Source organism: Astyanax mexicanus, chromosome 12 (assembly GCF_023375975.1).
Source record: "Astyanax mexicanus isolate ESR-SI-001 chromosome 12, AstMex3_surface, whole genome shotgun sequence".
Classification (NCBI taxonomy): Eukaryota; Metazoa; Chordata; class Actinopteri; order Characiformes; family Acestrorhamphidae; genus Astyanax; species Astyanax mexicanus.
Genome location: NC_064419.1, coordinates 30,581,249 through 30,596,147, shown reverse-complemented (window position 1 = coordinate 30,596,147; position 14,899 = coordinate 30,581,249).

Here is a 14,899-nt window from a genome sequence, read left to right as displayed (position 1 = left end):
AAGATATTATATGGGGGAGCAGAGTTGAAAGGCCAATGAATGACGGTAAGTTCTTCACAGATACTTTATACAGCTTGTAGTATTTGTGCATTTTTAACATCATGAACACATTATAGTCTGTTCATGTCCACAAAGCAAACAGTAAAATGTAGCGTCTTATGCCAATGAGCACTCATGTATAGGTTTTAATAGAGCAGTCCTCCAATATGTCTGAGTTTCGTCACCTCAGGTTTAATAAAATAGCTAGTTTCCACGGAGATCCACATAAAAATATCCACAGAAAAATATTCTGTGTTTAGAACTGCATTTCCAGTAATTGCATTTCACAAATACTTTTCTGAAAGACACATTCTCGGTTGTGTTTGTGTATATGTAGTAATAATACCTTCACCTCTCAATGTTGTTTACATGAGGATCAAATCCCAGTATATTTACAAACTTCAAAAAAGATTTACATGACTATTTATTATCTGCAGATTTTTTTTATTTAATAGATCCAGTCACACCCAGTACAAGCACTCATGACAAACTCTTTACAGTTCTGTGTCTTGGAACTGATCGCTCTGCCTGTTTGCCCTGTATTCAGTTCAAATAAATTCAAGATGGAGTTACGACAAGCATTTGAAACACTTGCCAACGTTTACGTAAATCAGCTCACATGACACAACCCAGCCAGGCCAGCCAAGTTGTACTGGATCACCAAAGGAGCACTCTACTCTTCGGGTTTGTGATTGTTCCGCTCGTTCCAGTTGACCCAGTGTACATTTTCACATTAGGCAAAGTGGTAGGCCGATACATAAACAATCTATCAGGAGGATGAGTGGGGTTATGATTTGCGTCCAAGCGTTTCCTCTCCGGCAGTGAAAACACGCCCCAGCATCTCACTGCGGGATCTGGCAAGCTTTACACAAACCAACCTGTCAGCTCCTCTACTGTTGTTTTAGCCACTGAGGCTAATGTAACATCCTGCTGGAGGCTTAATTGATTTATTAGGGGTTTCTAATGAAGCGGACAGTAAGTGGAATTACAAAGTAGGTGTTTCTAATTAAATGGCCAGAGAATGGGAGTTTAAGATAGGTGTTTCTATAAAAGTGGCCAGAGAGTGGAACTAAAAGATACATGTTTCTAATAAAGTGGCCTGAGAGTGGAACTAAAAGATAGGTGTTTCTAATAAAGTGGCCAGTCACTGAATGTAAACGGTATGTGTTTCTAATAAAGTGGTCAGAGAATGGGAGTTTAAGACAGGTGTTTCTAATAAAGTGGCCAGAGAGTGGAACTAAAAGATAAGTGTTTCTAATAAAGTGGCCAGAGAGTGAAACTAAAAGATAAGTGTTTCTAAAAATGCCTGGTCGCTGAATGTAAAAGGTATGCGTTTCTAATAAAGTGGCCAGAGAATTGGAGTTTAAGATAGGTGTTTCTAATAAAGTGGCCAGATAGTGGATACAAAAGGGTGATATTGTAAGGGTGGCCAGAAATTGTAAAAGGTTGGCATTTCTAATAAATTGGCCAGAGAGTGTAAGTAAAAGGTAACGTTTCTAATAAAGTGGCCAGATAATGGATAACAAAATGTTGATCTTTTTAATAAAGTGGCCAGAGAGTGTAAAAGGTTGGGGTTTCTAATAAATTGTCCAGAGAGTGGAAGTTAAATATAGGTGTTTCTAATAAAGTGGCCAGTGAGTGGAAGTACGGGGTATGTGTTTCTAATAAAGTGGCCAGTCGCTGAATGTAAAAGCTAAATGTTTCTAATAAAGTGGTCAGTTGCTGAATGTAAAAGTGAGTGTTGGCTTGTAAGCGGAAGCAAAAGGAAGGTGTTTCTAATAAAGTGACCAGAGAGTGTAAAAGGTTGGCGTTTCAATAAATTGGCCAGAGAGTGAAAGTTAAATATAGGTGTTTCTAATAAAGTGGTCAGTGAGTGGACAATAAATGTACATACTTTCATATGATGTGGCAAGTGACTGTAAAAAGTAGGTGTTTCTAATATAGTGGCCAGTGGCTCAATGTAAAACGTGTTTCTAATAAAGTGGCCAGGAGGCGTAGATGTTTTAGAGCGTATCTACTTCACACAGCCACCACTGCTCCAGTAATATGCTATAGTATAGCCCTTTATGTAAACAGTCCATCAGAAGGATGAGTAGAGCTGTATCTTCTGTCCAGTCGCTTCCCCTCCGGCAGTGTAAACACACCCCAGCATCTCACTGCATGATCTGATAAGCTCTGCACGAACCGAGCCGTCAGCTCCTCTGCTGTTGTTTCAGCCACTGATACTAAAACACCCCACTGAAGACCTAATCGCATTTAGAGGGGTGCTGTTTATGCATCGGCCAATCTTTTCCGGGACGCAGTGGGTGCATGCTGGGTAAACTGCTCCGGCCTCTGGGCATTTCACGAAGATTCAAACTGACAGACTCTTGTAGATTTCTGGAGAGATAACCTGGATCCAGGAGGGAGAGCAGGACTGACATTATCTACTTTAAATCAGTTCAAGAAAACATTTAATTTTAATGAAATATTTTATGTCTGGGTGCACATTATTAGAAACTCCACTTAGTGTCCATTGTGCAAAACCAGGCCTATTTTGCACATAATATAATCTCTGCTGATTGACACTAAGTTTTTTTTATTTTTTTTATTGTTGTTCAGTTATTTTGGTTTCAATAATAGGTCTCCTAAGCTGTCACTGAAGGGCTCTTATGTACGGCCCTTAATCCTCTCTGTTTTAGGGGAGTCTAAATTGTGCCCAAGGTTTAAGGTGATACATACAACAGCAACATAAATGCAAAGCCAGTTCCAAAAAAGTTGGGATGCTGTGAAAATTGTAAATAAATTTAAAGAAATTTAAATTAATCTGTTTAAAATGTAGTCTTAGTCTGTTTGAATATAAGTTTTTTTATGATATAGTTTATACATGCATTTGTGGATTGTACAGTGAACACAATGATTTCAATTACAGAATCAGTACAGGCTGTTTTTAAAGCAGTGCCGCCTGAGGGCCCAAAGATCACCAGCATCCAGTATTGACTGTTGGCCTCTCTGAATCTTTTGATTATATTATGTACTGTAGATGCGACATCCACAGTCTTCATAATTTTACGTTGAGGAATATTTTCCAAATGTTCGCATGCATGATAAACTTCTTCACTTTGTAGATTCTAAGAGACTCTCCAAAAAGCACTTTTTATAGCCAGTCATGTGAATCATTTGCTAATTACTCCTACTGCAGCTGTTTTTATTATTAACACTTTTTATTATTGATACTTTTCCAGTCTTTTGTTGACCATTTCCCAACTTTTTTAAGATGCATCGCTGCCATTGTATGGCACAGTATTGCATACTGCTGTTACGCTGCCGCGCTCTTCTTCCACACTACCGGACTCCATTTTCCAGAATCCTTTGATTTATGACGTCACCGTCAGTCGCTCTCCTTCGCCCAATCACTTTACGCTCCTACGCTCAGATTCACCTGTGTTCTGAGGAAGTTCTGGGTTATGCTCATCATGTTTCCTGTATTTAAGGCTGCATTATGTAAAGTATCTTCGCGAGGTATTGTCGACTTTGGTTGCATACTGAGCATTCTTTCCATGTATTTTTCTAGTTCCTTCTCGTTACGACCCTATTTTCTGGTATACCGGTTTATGTCTCTTGTTTTGCCCCTTTTGGATTTAACGCTTGGTTGGACTGTCTTTTGGTTTCGAACACGGACTGTTTATACTACTACGGCTCGGGTATTCGGTGAGATTATTGTTTATTTGGCTTTTGTATCTGTAATATGTGGTTATCAGCCTGTAAATAAACCAGTCTGTTCATTTGACTCGGCTAGCGTCACTCTCTCTGTCTGCCGTTACAACTGCTTTATTCAACTTTAGTAGAGCAGATCAGCTCTTTACCAATGATGAAGATCTTAAGGGTGGCCTCAAACTTGATGCCATGTATGTTCATATCATAGTTCAGAGGAAGTTCAATGTTGACTGCAATAATAAGCACACGCCAATCCTTTAATCGCCAATCCAGACCTTGCCAACTAAAAGAATCACACTCCATGATGGGGATCAAAAGACACAGATCAAGATGACACAGTTCAAAGGGAACACATCAATGTGACATAGATCAAAGGACGAGATCTTTTAAATAAATCAAAGATCATACAGTCAATTATACAGCGAAGGCCGTTCAATGCTTTATAGTGCTGCTCACAGTCTGCTCTGCTGCTCTGCATATGTTTTAAACCAACAGAGGAACCGGAAACTCCACAAATGGAGAAATTCATTGTCCTTAAGAACCTCAAGGCCTTGTCAAGCTTTGTCAGCTTAGCCTTGAATATCTCATTCATTGTATGGATCCACATGGCAACCAGATCAGCAGAATCTAGTTGAGGAAGTTTCAACTGAAGTATTAACTCTGTCTCTCTGAGCTCCAGAATAGGACTGGCCCCATTAAGTTTTGTGATTTCAACTAAAATCTCATGAGTTATCAGCTTTCAATTTAGGTTTTTATGTTGATTTAATGAAGTGGCATTTTGGAATGATTTAAATTTACTTTACAGTTCACACCTCTCCTATTGGCATACATGCCCAATCCAACCTGAACTGAACAATCTGCTCCTTCACACAGTTATGAGAATATGAGAAATGCCCTGACACAGCTTCAGCATGGATTTAAAGAAAATGAAAAAAGGAAAACTTAAACTTAAATTTTGTTAAGTTAATTTACTTATTTACTTTTTTTAAGCACTTTTCCAAAAGCACACTGTATTTTTGTATTTCCTAGGACGTAAATGCCACCAGATATCATAACATTGCGGAACATTTAAGTGTTCCAGTAACCCAGTGGTTGGTCCCACGTAGCTTGTTTTTAACACGGTAAACGTGCAGGCTACAGTCCGACAATTCTCACCTCTAAACGGCGAAAGATCTAGCGCTGCAGTTAGCGGCTAATGCTAATACTGTTGCACCCAGCCTTATTGCTGGAGAAACTTAATTGAAAACTCATACTTATAACACTGTGCTTCAGTGGAGTGGCTTTACTGCTCCTTAATGCCTGATTGATAGAATTCATACATAGGGCGCAGTGAAAATTTTGGGGAAAATAAAAGGATTTGAAGTGCACCTTATAGTCAGGAAAATACAGTATATATCGAATATCACCATTCAGCAAAACAAAAAATTGAGATATTAGTTTTGATCCATATCGCCCAGCCCTATGCTTAGTGCAATTACACATTCCCACCAAAACCCTACGGACTGTCACTTTAACTCAGTCTACCATAGCCACCAATGGTAGAATGCCCAATCACTTAGCGTGATGATAGCCAGGGCAGCCATCTGTTAGCTGATGTAACAGAATTGGACAGTCAGCATTTCAGCTGTCCAGTAACTTTGGATAATAGGCGGTTCACAAAAGTTGCTTTTATTTGTCTCAGAGGAAGCATATGCTTGCATTCAGTTTTCCAGTACTGGTAGCATATTTATTATATTACTGTGTGATGGCTTAGTCCCAACTAGTGGGCATGAATTTGATATAGATAAATTAAAGAGAAAATTTGGAAATACGCTCCACCCGCCCACCTCATAAAACACTATAAACATTCTAATTTAGGAACAAATCAATTACATGCTAGTAAAGATTGTCTGGATTATGCTAAAAGCCATTTTGCTGCCAAATAAGGATAAACTTTAGGCTCTATCTGCTGTAAAAAACACTGTTATCCAGCGTGTTTCCAGACAGAATTACATAACTGTGCAGCACAGTTCCAAAATTCAGACGCACATGATCAAATTTTGTAGAATTTGTAGACCGAGAAAGAATCACACTGTTCAGCAGTGCGGTCAGACCAGACAGATACCTTCAGTCTGTTTAGTTTTTACTCATGCAAATGATGCTCTTAAAACTCTCTGCTTTGATGTGCAAGACACATCTCAATTTTATTTGGACCACAAACTCATAATCCCATCAGTGGGTTTTATGATTTTACAGACAATTGGTGATTGCTGTGTTTAAAGCATTTAATATTTTTAATTATTAATTAATTATTAACACACATATTTGTTAGAAAAATGACTCTTTATGCAACCAAAGATGATTATTCTATTGGAATCACTCAAATATCTTTGGTGGCACTTTTGTTTGTAAGATTGCTGACACACTAACCTTAGGGCAGAAGATCTCTATTGGGGTTACATGGTCAATGTGAATTTCAGGTTTAGGCCACACACAGTTCTGGTTCAAATATGGATATAGCATATTTAAAGGCTTATCATACATAAGCTTCTTCACTATAAAAAGTGTTTTGTAACCTAAATGGGTTAATCTGAGGCATCACCAAAAATCCTTTATAGCACCTTTATTATTAGGAGTGTAGCCCATATAGATGATGCACTGACCCCATGTTAAAAATGAATTTCAGGTTTAGGCCACACACAGTTCTGGTTCAAATACGGCTACAGCATCTTTAAAGGCTCATCATGCATATGCTTCCTCTCTATAAAAAAGGTTTTTGGCAACATACATTGGCTATTCTGAGGCATCACCCAAAAAATCCCTAATAGCACCTTCATTATTAGGAGTGTAGCCCATATACTGTATATGACACAGACCTCAGGACAGCAGGTCCCTGTTGGGGTTAAAAGAGAAGACATAGTTTTTGTTCAAATACAGATACAGCACCTAATGATAAATGTGTTTCTCTAAAAATAAAATTCAAATTTGCAATGTCTAACAATTGGTAAAGAATCTTCACATTGACTTCAGTGGAATAAAAATGAGTCTTTATGGGATCCAAAATAGGTATTTTGTGGCACCGCTAAAATACGACTTTGTAGCACATTTATGTTTAGACTATCCACAAATCTGATTTAAAGCTGTTGTGCGTACGTTTTGGGATTTAGGGCTCTCTTTGGTGAGAATGGGTGATTGCACCGAGCATGCAGAATAATCATTTTAAACACGGCGGGTGTGATGCGTTCTCCTTTCCTAGCGGGTAAATTCAATTCCAGGTTATGTGCAGTCAGAGAGAGAGAGAGAGAGAGAGAGAGAGAGAGAGAGAGAGAGAGATAGAGCTTCGTCAGAAACTTCACTCCTTTGATTCTTTGCTTTTATTTTATTTTAGCTACTGACGTCTGAGTTTCCCCTTTCAAAGTCTCCATTGCTCCACTAGTTTAGTAAAACTGAGCCAGATCCTCTTTTAGAGGCTGTATGTGTGACTTACGTGCGTAAAGACGCGTGACATGGCCAGAAGAACTGCCGCGAAAAGTGACCCGACACGCCAGTTTTTAGAATGAATATATATTAGGCTTAGCAGGGATGGTCGTTCCAGCACACTGGTACCATTAAACACAATATTTTGTCCTTTCTCCACTCAGAAATGCTTCTGCTTTCAGTTTAGAAATAAAATAATATGGACTGCCACTTTATATACATTTTTAAGCAGTTTCCTTTGTATCAAAAATGGTTCTTCTGTAGAACTGCTAAAAAAAACACTTTGTAGCACCTTTTTGTGAAAGAGTATATTCCACAAAGACCACACACTGACCTCAGGGCAGCAAATCTCTGCTTTAAACCTTAAAATGTTCTTCACACACTTACACATACACAAAACAGCTTCTGTACAAAAAAGTGGTTCTTTATGTAACCTAAATTGTTTTTTACGTGGCATCTCTCAAAGAAAACTTCATAGCACCCGTATGTTTTAGACTATATATGGCAAACTGACCTCAGGGCAGCAGATCTGTTCTGAAGTTGCATGTTAAATGTTCTAATCATCATTTTCCATCGTCAGATTTAGGATCTCAGAACAAACCCACCCAACATTTATCTTTTATTCACATCAAACATGTTTTAAACATGTCTAAATGATCAACAACCCCTTTTTAAACAGAAAAAGGTGAGTTTTTTTATCTCTGTACTTTATTTTGATTGGGAGTGAATAAGAGGGCTGGGTGAGTAAATATTGAAACAGTTGTAATTGCACTGTGTTGGATTTTTGCAGTAATCCATCATGCCCGCTGAAAGAAATGTAGGCTTATCTAATGCGTCTCGCTCTTTGAATATTTCCACAGTGCCTGGGCTCTCACAGAGGCTGCTATTTCCTTCATAAAAGCGTAACAGACAGTTCTTTGCGGAGCGAACATCCTGGAATTCGCCTCAGCTGCTGGTCCTCCCGCTCGCCTTTACAAGTCAAATGGGGCAGAGCTCAGCTAGCATCTGCTCAGCCGAGGACGCCACTAAATCCACTTTTATATTAGCTCTTTATCCTCCCACTCCACAGATGTGGAACATTACCACATTGCCATTCACCTCAAAGCACGGAGGAAGCAGCTCGGACCTGGCCTGCAGGAGCGAGGGCGTGTGAGAGTGGCCTGAGTGTGCGTGTGTGTGTGTGTGTGTTTGTTAGAGTTTAGATCGTGTGCCCAAGCCCAGCCTGATGCCCAACATGTAGTCAGGTCATTTTTTTAACTGGTTGTTAAACACCTAATCTTACTACAAAAAGTGACTTAATTCAGTGACTATTTTAAAGTCAGACGCAGCTCCCCTGTCAGCAGCTCTAGCTCTGTGGAGCTCACTGGGCTCTCCAGAAACATACACAGTCCGTGTATTTAAACAATTAAGCTCAGCTAAGCAAACTAAGCAAACCACATTTCAAAACACAAGCAGCTACACATCATACTTTAGCCATACTGAGTTAGCTAAGCTAGCAATACACAGCATTTTGTCTAGCTTCCAACAACAGAGCAATGCAGCTCCTGAACTGAACCAATCAAGCAAAAATAATCTATTGTACAAATAAAAATTACATTTTTTTTTAGAATTTCCTTTAAAACTTTATTTAAATAACAGGGAGAAAAAACAGGGCTACATAATGTTTTATGTTAAATGTGTGTTAAAACTTCAGTTTTTAAACAATACATAGTTGATACTCAATGCATCATAGTAGTTAGTAAATAATTCATACTATACTTTCAATAATTTGTAGTAGTTATAAAGTAGTTGATTACTGAATTATTCGTACACACTGAATTATTCATTATGGACACTGACTGACTGAATTCATAGTGGATACTGCATAATTAATAGTAGTTACTGTACAAAAAATACAGTGAATATTGTGTCATTTATACTCTATACTGTATTATTAATTGCTGGTACTGATACATAACAGTTTGAGGTTTTTAGAATTTAACCAGTTTCCTGCACTTTTGGCAGCAGCAGCAACACTGCATTGCTAACAAAATATAGTACTTCTTTTTTTAAAGTCTTCAAGAGGCAAGATGCTACTTTAACTGAACATTTATGGCAATGATGACTGCATGCATCCCGGAAAATTTCCATTTAAAGGCTTCAAGAGAATGATGCAAAGCCTGAAAGTACTGGGTGCTTTGTGTGAAAACACTGAGAGCTTGTCCCAGGTCCACTCGAGAAGCTTGAAGTGCTGCAGCGTTGGTGTTTGGAGTCAGCGTTAGATGCTCGCTTTACCCCCTCTGGATCACGAACACAGCGAGACAGTTCTCCAGGCCCAGACTAAACACATTTTAATGCAGCATCCCCCTCACTGAAATTACATAAATAGAGGCCAGACTGAGGCTACAACTGACCTAGGTGTCACTCTGTGGCCTGGTCTGTACTGGAAACCCTTCCTCTTTTTTTGTGTTTACCTCAGGTTTTGAATGGGTTAATAACGAAATAAATAGTACTACATGTTATTTTAAAGTTATTATTATAAGACGTATAGGAATGAATTCTTGTCTACACATTGTTTAATTTCTATAATAAATTATTGATCAGCTGGTTTGAATTATTTTGCGTCTACTATAAAGTATAAAGTAGTAGACACTATTATGAATTTTTCAGCATCTGCTAGGAAATATTTAGTTTCAATATGAAACTAATATTCAGTATCTAATAAACAATTTAAATTTCTATAATTAAGTATTTAGGGAATGCTGTAATTTATTAAGTAACTACGATTAATAGGTCAGAAACTATTATAATTATATATAAATCAGTGTGAGTGGATGTAACTAAATGGACGTATGCAAAAATGGCTGCTGAGTGAACTGATTTTCCTGAAAGTCTATGGAAATTGGACCGTAGAAGCCATTTTACACACTTGCTTGCATGTAGCATATTGTTTCTTTAAATACCCAATAAATACATTTTAGCATTTTAATATTGCCCATGACTGTTAAATGACACATTTTGCCTATTATTTGAAGACCACTATGCTATCGTGCTAATCTTAAGTACTATTTTGGTGCGCTGTTTACAGCAGAAATGTTCTTTTGACCAATTTAGATATTATTTGTGACACAACAAATCCTTTTTTTCCACTATAAGGCTCAATTAAAATCCTTTAATTTTCAGTTGCTAGTAAATTGTCAGTGCTCCTTTTAATCTGGTGTGCCTTATGTATGAATTTTACCAGTCAGGATGTGAGGAGCAGTAAAGGCATTCTGCTGAAGTACAGCATTATACAGGAGTTTCAGTTTAGTTCTCCAGCACCGAGACTCAAGTAGCATTAGCCGTTCAGAGGTGAGTACTATAGGCGTGTAGCCTGCATGTTTACCATGTTAAAACAAGCTTTGTGGGATGAACCGCCAGGTAATATAGCCCTGGCTTACTGGAACACTGTCATGGCGCTAATGCTAATGCTAATGCTCCAGCCTTAGTCCTGGAGAAATTCAGAAATCTAAGCTTATTGTAAAAAAAAAAAAACAAAAGCGCTGTACTCACCCAAATAAACTGTTTTTAGGAGAGAAATATGTGTAGATTAACATCCAGCGCTCCCCCATGTATGAAAATAGACGTTTATTGACAGTGCATCTTATAATCCGATGTGCCATAGTGAGAAAAATACGGTAAACCTTTAGCTTTTACTGTTGTTAATGTTGTTTTCTACTAATAAAAATCCATAGTCTGTTCCTGACTGGCTAAAAATACACCAGCATTTAGCCCAGTTAAATCTGCTGCAGCTGGATCGCACTTCAATGTCATTGTTTTCCTTTCACTTAACTACAAGATGGATGTGGTTAGCAGGTTGGTCAGCTTGTTGGCTATTAGCGAGCTAATGTAAACCTGCTGTAAATGAAACATAAACATCTCACAGGAAACGTGAGGTTGTACAATTTTGTCTAAGAACCCCAGAATGTAATCCAGCACTCTGAAAACACACAGAAACAGGTGATCGTAACTGTAACCGGAGGTCCTGAATAAATACGGGTGGTTTGTGTCTCGGGGGTCTGAGCAACAGCGAGGAAACTCCAGGGAACGAAGGGAGGTCCACCCAGGAATGGATTCCTACATACATGCTCAAATTATGTATTAATAAATGTATTTATTTTCAAGAGAAAGAAGATTTGGATTTGGGTCTGATGAAGTTTTAGATTTTGGTTAAGGCTTTAGATTAAATGTTAAATTCCATTTTAAGGCATGGGTTACAGTAAGTGTTTAGTTTAGCATTAGGATTAGGCTTTTGAGTTTAGCCTCAGGATAGAGTTTGACTAGGTTTTTGAGCTTTGTGTCAGTTTAAGGTTAAGTTTAGTTTTTTTTGCTTTTTTAATGGAGCATCTCCATTCATAATGCTGTATGTTCTAAAATTAGGCTTAATCCTAGTTAAGTTTAGAATTGAGATTATACTAAGGTTTATATTAAGATAAAGTAGGCTCAAGCTTGATGTTCAGGTTAGATTAAGTGTTTGGTTTAAGTTTAGCCTAGAGGATAATATTAGTGCTAGATTAGTTGTTGGGTTTTAAGTTAAGTTTAGTTTTAAGTTGAGCTAGTACAGCATAGGTTTAGGTTTAGGGTTGATGTAATGGTCAAGGTCAAAGTGTGTTAAGGTTAAGGTTAGGATTAAAGTATTATTTTTTTTAATGTTTAAAGTCAAGGTTTGAGGTTAAAGTCAGGATTAAGGTTAAGTTTAGATTTAAACTTAAGGGTTAAGTTTAGGTTCTAGTTTAAGGTTAAGTCTGGGATTAAAAATTAAGGTTGCGTTTAGGTTTTGATTTGAGGTTAAAGTCAAGGGTATCATTTTTAATTAGGCCTAGTTTTGGTAGAAAGTTCAAGGTCAGAAATAAATTCAGTTAAGATTTACTTAAGAATTTGGGTTAGGTTCTAGTTTAAGGTTAATTTCAAGATTAAACTAAATATTTGGGATAGGTTTAAATATTGGTTTAAGGTTGAAGTAAGGATTAAAGTGGGGAGAAAGTTAAAAGTTGGTACTTTTATAAATATTTAGTTGAGTGTAAAGTTTCTGCAGTGGACCATCGAACTAGTGTGCTTCCATATTTTGCTGCCTATATACTAGAAAGAACACAAACAGTATGATTGGGACACATGCAGCCAATTTCACAACATAGGCCTTCACCTGTTCTTTAATGTGGGTTGTACGGCTATAAGGCCCATTCTACTGCACCTCATTCCAACATCTGTATGCTATCCATCACTGCTGTGTTGGATAGTGAGGATTCAAAGCTGCGAGGATATTTCAGCTGCTGGGATGAACCCGCATGGGACACGCTGGCATTAAATCCTGTTAGATCATTCCCCATCCTCATGTCCAGGATCAGCATATTTTACAGAGAAATCTAATATTCACCCCCCATGTTCATGAGGCAGCTTGGCCTACGTTTGGGACCTTGGTTTGTGTATTAGTGTGAAATTGATTTTAACAGCAGTTTGAGTGCACAGAGCAGATTTTACATGTGGATATAAATTGTATTTAGACATGGCCCTGCACTTTATCCTCTGCAAAAAAAAAACATGCTGTATCTCATGCAACACAATAAAAGGAGAAATACAGTGTAAAATGGACTTGGGGTGTAGTGAAACATGATAACGAGTTCAAACTTTTGTTAAATTGCCCATCTGCATTCGTCCCCAGGATTCCGAAATACATCACTTTTATTAAATGCTCCCAACAGGCTTATAATGCAAGTGATAGGGGCATAGAGGTGCCCATGCAAAGAACTCACCATTTTTACACCATTAACAAGTGTAAAGTTGCTCCACATTTCATTGATAGAAATCTGAAAGCGCTAAAATTTAAAACAAAGCACTGAAAATTTTAAAAGCACAAAGTTTATTTTTGTTTATTTTAAAAAAGACATTTATATACATATATATAAAAAAAGATAACAAAGAGCCCCGCTATACACATACACCCACATATACATACATGCACAAACACACACACAAAATAAAAATAAATAAAAACAAAAAAGACATTTATATACACAGTACCTTGAGGTAGTTCTCCCAGAGCTAAAATTAAGCCTGGAGAAATACCTGTCTTTTTAATAAACTACCTGTTTGTTTGGACAGGGTAACAAAAGTCAGGAAAAGTAAGCGATACTAATAAAAATGAGCTGCATTAGGAGAGATTAGTAACTTACTCACATAATTGTTCGCTAAAAAAACAGAGCTGTCATGTCTTAGCCCTGTCTCATGTCTCTGTGTGTGTCCCACGTGACCTGTGCCCCTGTGTCTCAGTACTTTTCCATGTGTTTCTCATTTGTAGCTCCGCCCCTGCCCCAGGTGTTTCTAATTATAGTGTTTCCTGTTTCCTTATATAGCCCTCGTCTACCACTTTGTCTCGGTCGGTCTTTGCACCTTCCCCTGTTGTTTTGTCTCTCCGTGTTCTTCCGTGTTCCATAGCCCTAGTCTTTGCCCGTGTTTTCCTCAGTTAATCTCTTGTATATGTTTTCTAGTTTCTTGTTTATTTCCTCGTTTCCCAGTCCTCTGCTTAGTGTTTTGTTTCTAGTATATCCCTTGTATAATATATCCCTGCCCTGTTTAGTTTTGTTTATTTCTTGTTTGGTTTTTCTAGTCTCTTGTTTAGCTCCGTGTTCCTTAGTTCCTTGTACATACCCCTTCTTTGTGTTTATTCCTAGTTTAGCTCCTTGTATATATTCCCTGTTTGTTTATCATTATTATTATCTCTAGTTTGTTATTGGTTATTTGTGTTTCTTTGTTACATGTTTACTTGTTGCTTGTTTCCTTGTTTCTTTGTTATTTATTTAATAAATTATTTATTTATATCGCCCTTACCTGCACCTGTGTCCGCCTCCTCGTCTCCCTGCCTGGGTCAACTCGTGACAGAAAGACCGACCGTAACATGGACACAGCAGGTTCTGCCTGGACTGGCACCAGAATGGCGATTCGCCGTACTCCAGGCGGGATCCCGGCGCAGGAAACCTCGAGGCCTCATGGACGCCGCAGGCCTCGGGGTAGGCGCTCTAAGGGGTCCCGCCAGCCGGAAGAAGACCCCTTTTCCGGGGAGGATTTTCTTGGGGGGGCGCTAAGGGTTGGTGCGGTTAGCCTCGGTGCCTCCGTGTACCCGAGGCTAAAGGAGCGGGACCCGTGGGACTTTCTCGGGTGCGCTCCCAGCAGCTCTGAGGAGGAGGAGGACTTTCTCCCTACACCAGCTCGTCTGCCGCTGCCTCCAGGGGCTGTTCTGCCTCCAGCACACATGTGTCCACCCTGGTTCCTGGAGGAAGCGGCATCCACCCCGGGGAGAACTAAAGCAGCACCGGTTCTCCAGACGCCGACTCCCGTCCGTCCGCCTCCCAAGGCGCGCTCCGTCCCGGCGCCTCCAAAGCTAGCTCCTCCGGCGGCCAAGACTCTGTCCTCACTGGCGCTTCCAGAGCTAGCTTCTCCAGTGGCTAAGGCGCTAGCATCCCCGGCGCCTCTCAAGCTAGCGTCTTCAGCGGCTAAGCCACGCTCCGTGACTTCTGTGACGGCTGTGAAACCGCGCCCCGAGATCCCCGCGGTAGCAGCCGAACCTCGCCCCGTGTTCCTCGCGGTAGCTGCCGAACCGTGCCCCGTGATTTCCGCGGTAGCAGCCGAGCCGCGCTACAGGACCTCCGACCCAGCGAGCCAGCCGCGAGCAGAGACTTTCCCCGCGCTTGACTCA